Below are 10,210 nucleotides of genomic sequence, written 5' to 3' on the forward strand. Positions count from 1 at the left end.
TCTAGATCATTCTATTTTTCTCTTTCATACCAGGCAGCTCTTTCAGAAATAAGATTTTTTTTAATGTTAGTTTTCCTCCTTTTTAAAACTCTGTGTGATTTAGCATTCAAAAGTGTTGGAGACCACAATAAGGCTTGAGACAAGGACCAAACCAGGCCCTGACTTGTCTCCCTTTAAATCCAAATACCCTAATAAAGGGTTACGGATGAAGGACCCCAGGTCAGAACTATAGTACAGCCTATAAGTTTTAACATTCTTTTTATAACCAGCTTATGCTAACTAAGAAACTGTGGCCAGCTGACCATAGATAAGGGAGTCAGCAAGCAGCATAACAGGATAACGAATAGCAAAAATCTGTGTTTAACCCAGCTGTTTCTGGCTTCTGTATAATAATGTTTCTAATGCTCTGCTAAGAAATGAAAAATTGCTTAAACCCTCAACTCTAAGGAGCAAGAGGCTGGCTGAGGAAAAAGCAAAAGCTGGCGCCTTGCACCACCCCCCTTCACCCGCTCCCCTCCGTATGTGTAGCATTCCTCAGGCACCCCTGACTACCATAAAATGATAAATAGTTAACTTGCAGAAATCACAGTCCTGTAGGGTAGGAGTCTCCCTTGGTTTGCAAATGTCCTTGAGATTTACAACAAAGAAGTTACCTTACGTTTGATAGCAGGAATGTAACATTTCACCAGGAGACTCCCAATTGTCTTTATGTTAGTGCCACATTAGAGGGAAAGTGGCCTTGGCTTGATAGTAACCAGGCCTTCAATATCATGATAGTGCTTTTTTTTCGCATGGGTGGGCTAACCGGCCAGTTCTGCTTCTGTAAGATTGCTTTGTCTGCTTTCGCGCGCGGGTCCCCTGACCCAATCCACTGACGCCAAGTATGCCTGTTCAAACTATCAATCAATCAGCTCAGCCCCACCCGAAACTTGTTTGTATCTGTCTATAAAAATCCTGCACCGACCCAGCTCTGGACCTCTCGGCGTTATCAGCAACGAGCGGCGCAGAAGTCCAGGTTCGAACCTGCAATAAACGACCCTTTCTGCTTGGCTTTGACTCATGTCTCTGGTGGTCTTTTAAGGTGGGGGTAATATTCAGTTGGCATTACATTTGGAGGTCCCACCGAGATCTCCCCTTCAAGCCCACCAGACAACTGGTCAACAGGTCGCTGCAACCGATCGGTAAGAAAGCCGGCTTTGTCTTTTGTCTCTATGTTTTTCATATGCTTTGTTCTTATGTCCTGACTGTGTGTCTTGTCCTTTCTGTGATTTTTTCCTGGGTTAGAGTCCCAGGACCTGGGTTAGAGTCCCAGGACGGTGGCTGGCAAATACACCCTGGCGGACGCGCTATAGGGTTGCCAGCGGGCCAACGGAGACGTCCCTCGTGCCCGGCGGGAACGGCTTCTCAGAGATCGTGGGTTCGAGTCCCACCTCGGGGGCCAACAATGTATGTCTTCATGTATGTCTCCATGTTATGTCTTTAAATGTGGATATATGTTCCTTGTACTGGTCATGAAGGTTACATTCTGTTTAACGGGAGGGTGTCTAACCCGTTTGAATCTGAGGAATGCCTGACTGTATGAATGTGTTTGTGTGGCTCCACCGCCTTCGGCTACGGAGTCTGAGTGGGCTGCACCCTGAGTCTCGCGGAGCGTCATAGGGCATAACGGTCATCTACTCCATGGAGTAGCCTGGTCCGGGGTTTATACGGATAGACCTTAGCTAAGACGCTCCTAAGTTCCCGCGAGGGACGCGAGCAGGACAGCACCTGAAAAATCCCACTCCCCTTGTCTGCAACATCGTACATATCGGGAGGGAATATAAGAGATAGGTATTAAGAGATAAAACCAGATTCAATGAGTCAGCTAGTAAATTTCCTCCTGACATATTGGATGATAATTACGTAAATAAGCCTTCTTCTAGTAAACCCAGGTTGCTGGGCCATCCCTAGCAAAGGGGACTCTGACTTTATTTCTCTCTGTTTCTCCTAATAGATGTGGGGGCTTCTCCCTCACTCACTTCCTGTGTTAATGGCTATAACTGGAGCCAACTGGGGTTGATCTAACTCGAGACAGAGACTATAAGGAATATTCCCAAGCAGCTGCCGAAACTCTCTTTGTTTCAGGGAAGTTTCCCTGTGTTCTCTGGCCTCACTTGGACTGCCTAACTCCTCCCCCCTGGCTGATGGGAAAGCATGGCATCTCTGTTGGGGCTTAGGAGCTCCAAAACTGGGAATCCTTTCTCTGCCTCCTGGCAGCACTTTGTTTCTTCTGTTTCCCTCTTCTCCTATTTCTGTACCAACATGTGTGCAGCCTGCATGACTGGCCTCTAGATCATGCACCACAGCTCCTTCTCTCTTCACCGTCAAGGAGCAAGAAGAGTACCCCCTGGACCTAACACCCCCCCACTCCAGATCTTCCCAACCATGTCTCAGGTAAACATTCAAAGTGGAGTGGGTCCAGGTGGAAAGTAAATCAGTGTTGGAACTAAGTTAAGTTTGTTGGTTTAATTAAGATAAGACCTGTCTTTTAAGTTATCAGCAGTAAATGTGAAACTTCAAAGTTACTGAAAGTCAAATAAGCTCATGTTATTTATTAAAATTTGTTAGCAAAGAAATAACTAAACTGATGGTTAATTGTCTGTCTCAAAGTTCTAATGGTTAATTGCTGAAGTAGCTTTCAAAGTCTTTGGTAATCTGAAAGTTTTAAAGTTTTGCTTGGATGACAAATGGAATTGAATTGTCTTAACCAAACAGGATAAAATGCTAAGTCTTTAATTATTGGATGTAGGTTTGTGCTTTTGACTTCTTACTGCAAAGAAACTAAGAGTATTTAAATCTGCTGGTAAACTTGTTTTCCACTTAACTGATTCATAAATTTGCCACCTGAAGAATTCTGTTGTGTAACAGTTCACAACTGGTTAATAACTAAAGGTGTTTCTAAGAGTACAAAGTTCTGCTTAGTGTAACTAAGACTGATGGAAATAAGGGAAACTCTGTATGTAAGAAAGTAGGAGATATGTAAGAAAGATTTAAGGAATGGGAATACATTTTGTTGAAGGTAAGGGAAGGTAATTTTGTCCTAAATGAATGGGTTTTAAAGGTACATTACATTAGTACAAGACTGAAATTCTCTGTTCAAAGGATAAAGTTTTCTTAGATTAATTGATCTCCTGTTACGAGAATGTAAATGATTTTCTCTTTGCCTGCCCAGAAAAGCCAGTTTCTATGTTTTGTTTTATCAGGTGTTTAACATCCCTAATTATATTTAGGCATGTGCTTCAAAACTTTCTAAGATTTTAGCAAATGTTGACAAGATTTAAATTGTAAATCTCTTTAACTCAGGCTTTTCCTTGGTATGTGAAGTTGCTCGTGAAATACTACTGAACCAATGATAAACCTTGGATTACATTTGGGAAAATACTATAACTATTCTAGAGATTCTATGCACTTCTTAAAGTTTTAATGTTTTGAAAGATCATCGCTTGATATTGTAATTATGGGAATGTTATGTGTCACAGAAATTGTAACCTGATTTTCTTGCAGCTAAATTGTAAACTCCCATGCCTCTTTAGCTCTAACCATATCCATTCTGAGTTTTTGTCATTTATAATTGTTTTAATTTTCTTGTAAAATTAGTTTTATCTTCAAGGAGATTCCTATAAAGGACTTTCAGGACAAATACAGATATTTGATATACTTGAAAATCCTAAAACTGAAATGGGTAAGAATTTCCAAAACTAACTAAAGCCGCATTCACCAGATTTAGTAACATGGGACTAAATAAACTAAAAGATTATAATGTTGTGTCTCTTAATGTTTTGTCTTACTTTAAACATTGCTGGTTCTCTCTAATGTTTGCTCTTCCAGACTAGGGATACTTTTTCTTAAGTTATCTGTAACTTACAGAGATGTAAAAGTGCTCAAGGCATTCAAATTTTCTCTCTATCTGAACCCTCTGAAACCAAAAGGTCTCAGTAAGTATTCTTTCTTCCATGGCAATCAGTCATTTGCACAAGTTCAATAAGAATCTGTTCTCCTTTAACAGGACACCATTGAGAACTGGTTATTTTACCAAGGCTTTGACTGGAATGTCATATTTGAGAAAGACATGCATAGACTCAGATATGACCAGACAGCTTTAAGGAACTAAGGTTGACTTTATGAAACCTGGAGCCATAAAGCCCCTTGGGACTGTTGGCCTGATACCTTGCTTACAGAGTTCCCAGCAGCCTCACCAGGTGAGTAAAGAATGTCACTCCTTGGTAGATGCAGTCTCAGAAGAGGAACTCGCCCAAATCGACAGGTATTGCAGGCATGTCTGATGGCAAGTACAGGGCTTGGCTTCTGGCCCGGAGAGGCTACTAAAAGTTCAACCTAGAGATTCCTTATAAGAAGTTCCAGCAAAGCAGATTCTAAAAGATCTATATGATCACACTCAACTGTTCTTGCTGAGCTTATGTAAATAATGGGCCAAGTTTGTCAAAACTGGACTTGTTTCACAAGTAAATTAGTCCTGATTTGGCTATCTCTGTAAATGAGGGTTATTTTAGAGAGAAAAATTATGTTTTAGTAACACACCTTTATGGATGTTAAATTCTAGATTTGATTGTCTTTAAATGTTTACCTAAGCTGAACAATTTGAGGTAAACTTCAGAGAAGTTGTACAATAGCTTCTTTAGTTGATCTTATTATTTTGTGGGGATATTAGCAGAACCCCGTGGCACATAATTAAACAACTGGAAAAATGGGATTGATTCCCTTATAATTGTATAACTTAATAAAAACCTTGTTTGTGGCTTGGATAATGAAATTGCCTAAAAGCCAGCCTATCGCACTCCATAGGATTAACTATGGACTTTGGAGATAATGGATGACCCCACTTTCTTTATGATTGGATTGGATGATGCATGGGGGACTCCCCTTATCTCTTGACAAGTTTTCTCACTTGCCATTGATCCTCTGTAATCAGGATATTGTTATTGTCAAAGGTCTTCTTATTGGTTTCATCCCTTAGTCATATTTATCCTAAAGGCCACCTCTGTTGAAGTGCGATTGCAAACAGATGCTTTAGCTAAGCATAGAACAGCCCTCATAAAAGGAGCCTCAAAGCTTACTATAGAACAGCCCTCCTATAAAAGAGCCTCAAAGCTCACTATGGGACAGTCCCTGACTGTAATGATGTCACATCAGGTCCAGATTTGTCTTAGAATTCAAAGGCCACCAATGGATGATGGAGGCCGACTTACTAAATACTGGGCTACACTAACAGATATGCCAGAAATAATACTTAAGACTTGTCAAACTTTAAACCTAGTTACCTGTATGCCTGAACCTGACCACTGTACTTCTTTCTCTATAGAGCAAAAAAGGTTATTGATCTTGCTTACTCTATTTGTCCAGATTTAAGATGCCCCTGTTAAAAATACGAATGACAGTTGGTTTTCTGATAACGGTAGTTTTCATAGAAAAAAAAATAAGATAAGCTAGGTGTGCCATAGTGCTCACTAGCACTTTGCAATTGCCAAAGCCTAAGAATTAACATTTATACTGACTCCAAATGTGCTTTCCTGGTACTACATGCCCATGGAGCTATTTGGAAAAAAGGGGATTGCTATCAAGCCATAACTCCCCAATCAAATATGGGCCTAAGTTCCAAAGCCCTCCATATGGCTATACTAAGGATGATATATATCAAATCTGGGAGTAATAGTACTCCAGGCTACTGACAGGTTTGCTACTGACTGGGCAAGGCGACCTGGCATTAGATGGCCAGCTCCAAACGGAACCCACTGGATATGTAGAACCAACCTGTGGCTCTGGCTTCCTCCAGGGTGGATAGGTCGCTGTACTTTAGGATTTGCCTGAATTCATTGGTGCATTACTAAAACCATTACAACCCCATCTAATATCCCCAACTTGAAACAAAGATGGACACGATCTGTTTTTAAATGTTATGATCACTTAGCATCTATTTTTGTTCCATCTGCGGAACTAAAGGATGTCATATGGCATGTAAAAGCCCTTAATAAATATACTACAAAGACACTCAATGATTCACTAAATAGCATCTCCCAGCTTAATACCGAAATGTCACAGATATGCAAGGCAGTCCTACAAAATAGGATGGCATAAGATGTCCTGACAGCAGCCCAGGGTGGCACATGTGCAATTATCAAGACAGAATGTTGTGTGTACATCCCAGACTATCACAAAAATGTCACAGGACTAATAAAATATATGAATACCCAAATTAAGGCCCTACAAGATCCTTCTCTCTCTCTCAGTGAATGGTTAAGTTCCTGGTTTGAAGGAGGACTATGGCCAAATCTCCTTCTCGGGCTTTTTATTCTTATCGCCTTATTAACCTTAATATGTTGCTTTGTTCCATGTTTCTCTACTTGGTGCCGAGACTCCATTGCTACAATGACTTCACCACAACAGACGATCCTTGTCGCGCGAGAGGACGCCTCTTCACTGTCAGCGCTGGATTCAGCTACCTCCACCTTTCGTAACTCCCTTATACATTCCTACCCTGATCAATATTGACCCCAGTAGGTAGGGACAGCTCTACGCCCCTATTCAGCAGGAAGAAGTTACAGAAGATGAGACCTTCCACCTTCAACCGCCTTAAAGATTTAAGGGTCAAAATTGTTCAGGGAAAAATGATGAGGGAGCAGGAGGCTGGCTGAGGATGGAGAAGGGGCTGATGCCTTGCACCCCCTCTCCACCCACTCCCCTTGATAATATGTGTGACATTCCACAGGCATTTCTGACCGCCTTAAAAGAAGAATGTTGCTTTTATGCAGATCAAACTGGATATGGATAAACTCAGAGAAAGACTTGGCCAAAGAAAAAGGGATTTTCAGTCCCAGCAGGGATGGTTCGAAAACTGGTTCAACAGATCGCCTTGGCTTACTACTTTGTTGTCATCTATAACGGGCCCTCTCATCATTCTGTTATTAATTCTAACTTTTGGTCCTTGTGTCTTAAACAGGTTAGTACAATTCATTAAAGATCGCCTGTCTGTTGTTCAGACTATGGTCTTGACTCAGCAATACCAACTACTTAAACAAGTAGAGTCCGAAAAGGACTCAGTTGAAGAACAAAACAGATGGATATAAGATTATACCCATGTTAAAGAAAAAGGGGGGAATGAAGGACCCCAGGTCAGAACTATAGTACAGCCTATAAGTTTTAACATTCTTTTTATAACCAGCTTATGCTAACTAAGAAACTGTGGCCAGCTGACCATAGATAAGGGAGTCAGCAAGCAGCATAACAGGATACGAATAGCAAAATTCTGTGTTTAACCCAGCTGTTTCTGGCTTCTGTATAATAATGTTTCTAATGCTCTGCTAAGAAATGAAAAATTGCTTAAACCCTCAACTCTAAGGAGCAAGAGGCTGGCTGAGGACAAAGCAAAAGCTGGCGCCTTGCACCCCCCCCTTCACCCACTCCCCTCCATATGTGTAGCATTCCTCATGCACTCCTGACTACCATAAAATGATAAATAGTTAACTTGCAGAAATCACAGTCCTGTAGGGTAGGAGTCTCCCTTGGTTTGCAAATGTCCTTGAGATTTACAACAAAGAAGTTACCTTACGTTTGATAGCAGGAATGTAACATTTCACCAGGAGACTCCCAATTGTCTTTATGTTAGTGCCACATTAGAGGGAAAGTGGCCTTGGCTTGATAGTAACCAGGCCTTCAATATCATGATAGTGCTTTTTTTTCGCATGGGTGGGCTAACCGGCCAGTTCTGCTTCTGTAAGATTGCTTTGTCTGCTTTCGCGCGCGGGTCCCCTGACCCAATCCACTGACGCCAAGTATGCCTGTTCAAACTATCAATCAATCAGCTCAGCCCCACCCGAAACTTGTTTGTATCTGTCTATAAAAATCCTGCACCGACCCAGCTCTGGACCTCTCGGCGTTATCAGCAACGAGCAGCGCAGAGGTCCAGGTTCGAACCTGCAATAAACGACCCTTTCTGCTTGGCTTTGACTCATGTCTCTGGTGGTCTTTTAAGGTGGGGGTAATATTCAGTTGGCATTACACGGACAGGAAAGGTTGAATAGTACTGAGAAAGGGTCTGTGCTATGTGTCGTGCGCTCGCCTACGTGACTTCCCATACGCTCTCCCTACAGAAGGGAACATTTTGGTAAGGGTCATGAATTCTTAGTTGGTCCTTGTTGTTCCTTTACTTCCCATAACCCACTCCCTGGTTGATTGTCTTGCATCAATAGTAGCTAATGGCATCAGCTGTGACTACCTGGCGTCACAAGATTTGTTTGTAGTTACTGCAAACTTGTTATAGGAACTCACGGTTATCTGACTAGATAATGATGTATTACTCCTTCTATTGTGGTCTGCCTTATAAATGATTATAAGATGTGGAATAAAATTGGCACTGTTGGACATCCTCCTCCTGCCCCCATCTCTTTGTCTCTTAATTTCTCTTCACCATCCTCTTACCCTCACGTTCCTGGTCAATTTGTCACACCGGCCGTGACACAAAATTTGCTAAAATTGCAAATTGGAATAAGAGAATAAGTGATGTGATCTAACGGGCAGTATATTTAGCATAAGATTAAGTTTCCAAAATAGAATATTTGGATACTTTTAAAGACTGTTAGCAAAGTTATTATAACATGGTATTGTCTATAGAAATATTTTTTCATATTTAATTAAAATTCACTCCTTTTATTTGGTTTATTATAAAATAAAATTAATCACCCTAATATAGACATGTGAGAATTTTTAGCCAGTGTAAAAGGCTGAATAAGGAAAAAATAAATGCATAGTAGTGATACATACCAAATACAAAATAGCATTAATTCTTATCAGGAAGTTAAGTAGATGCAATTGGGGAAGAGTATACCAGACATCCAATGAACTTGATAAAATTTTACTTTTGTTTTTATGTATTTATTTTTAAATCTTTAAATTTATTTGAGAGAGAGAGAGAGCATAGAGGGAGAAGCAGACTCTTTGCTGAGCAGAGAGCCCAGTGTGGGGCTCAACCCCAGGACCCCCAAGATCATGACGCAAGCCGAAGGCAGATGCTCAACCAACTAAGCCACCTAGACACCCCCAATTTTTATTTTTAAGTGGTTATTTTCTCTAGTACCCCATTTTGTATATATTCTAAAATAGTGTAGCAAACTTACACACTAGGAGTTAGCAAAGCATGTCAAGTTTAGAGCAGTCTGCTTTCATTGCATTTCTGCAGGTCACAGGGAGCAAAGCCAGGATTAGCACACACAAGCCATGTGGCTTCATATCTTCTACATGAATATGGTGGTGGTGCTGTCTGAAGGCATAGTTACTCTGCTAAAGCCCAAGAGGCCACCACCTGTGGGGGATGGTTTCAAACACTAGACAAGGATTTTTCTCGTCTAAAGCATAGAAGCATTGAGGAAGAGATTATTAAGCATAGAAGCATAGAAGAAGAGATTACTAAAGTGGGATGGGGAAGTGGAGAAATCTGAGTTGCTCTCTCACTTTTTTCTCTCTTGGGCCTGGAATTCAAGCAGGAAAAATAACCTTGGTGCTAAGGGCTAACGTGCCATCTTCTATGATAAACCAATCCGAGAGCTATGGAGGAGGGACTTTCCTAGAGCCATTGCTTTTTATGAATTGTCTCATTAATCTGTGTAAATATCCAAGGTGCATTACCTACTTATTTTCTTTTGTTGTCTTAGAGACTATAGTATTGTTTATTTTCTCATACCCTAAGTTCCTCACAGCCTAAAGGTGAGGTCAAACCAAATCTGGATGTCTCTACAATACCTAAAGACTATTATATCTCTACCTTATTTGGGTAACATGGTTAAATTTAATTTCTCTTATAAGGAATAACAGAAATAAATTTTAATAGCTGTATTCCTATTGTGGAAACTTGTGGATAAGGAGATTTTTGTGAGTGTATCAAGTTTATCACCTACTACTCAATAGCACTACTTAAGAAAACAAGGAAGAATAACCACTATTTATGAGCTGAAAATTATGCAAATGAATATTTATAGAGAAATATTTTTTAAATCCTTTAAAAGTATATTGGTGACGTTGACTCAAGTTCTTCTAGGTAAGTTGTCAGCCAGAACTTCCTAATGTAGTGTAGTGTCATGAGCTTCCTAATCTAGTCAATGGAGTTAATCTGAAAGTTTAACCAGTCTGCTAATGCCGGTCAATCTGACTGGGTAAATAACCC

This window comes from Mustela lutreola, chromosome X, assembly GCF_030435805.1.
Source record: "Mustela lutreola isolate mMusLut2 chromosome X, mMusLut2.pri, whole genome shotgun sequence".
Classification (NCBI taxonomy): Eukaryota; Metazoa; Chordata; class Mammalia; order Carnivora; family Mustelidae; genus Mustela; species Mustela lutreola.